Source organism: Octopus sinensis, linkage group LG2 (assembly GCF_006345805.1).
Source record: "Octopus sinensis linkage group LG2, ASM634580v1, whole genome shotgun sequence".
NCBI lineage: Eukaryota > Metazoa > Mollusca > Cephalopoda > Octopoda > Octopodidae > Octopus > Octopus sinensis.
In genome coordinates, this window is record NC_042998.1 from 11,542,081 (window position 1) to 11,542,800 (window position 720).

Below are 720 nucleotides of genomic sequence, written 5' to 3' on the forward strand. Positions count from 1 at the left end.
TGAACAAAATAAACCTATGGCATCTTCGTGATATGGCCAACGAATCTGTCCTTCTTTAGTTTTTTAAAATATATATCCTATATATTTTGACAACCGATGCTGGTGTGTTTACGTCCCCGTCACTTAGCGGTTCGGCAAAAGAGACCGATAGAATAAGTACTGGGCTTACAAAGAATAACTCCCGGGGTCGATTTGTTCGACTAAAGGCGGTGCTCCAGCATGGCCGCAGTCAAATGACTGAAACAAGTAAAAGAGTAAAAGAGTAAAGAGTATAAAATATATATAGGCACAGGAGTGGCTCCGGGTTCAGTCCCACTGCGTGGCATCTTGGGCAAGTGTCTTCCACTATAGCCTTGTGAGTGGATTTGGTAGACGGAAACTCAAAGAAGCCCGTCGTATATATGTATATATGTATGTATATATATATATATATATATATATATATATATGTGTGTGTGTGTGTGTGTGTGTGTGTGTGTGTGTGGTGTGTGTGTGTTTGTGTCTGTGTTTGTTCCCCTAGCATTGCTTGACAACCGATGCTGGTGTGTTTATGTCTCCGTAACTTAGCGGTTCGGCAAAAGATACCGACAGAATAAGTACTGGGCTTACAAAGAATAAGTCCCGATGTCGAGTTGCTCGACTAAAGGCGGTGCTCCAGCATGGCCGCAGTCAAACGACTGAAACAAGTAAAAGAGAAAAAGAGAATACTAGTTGCACATC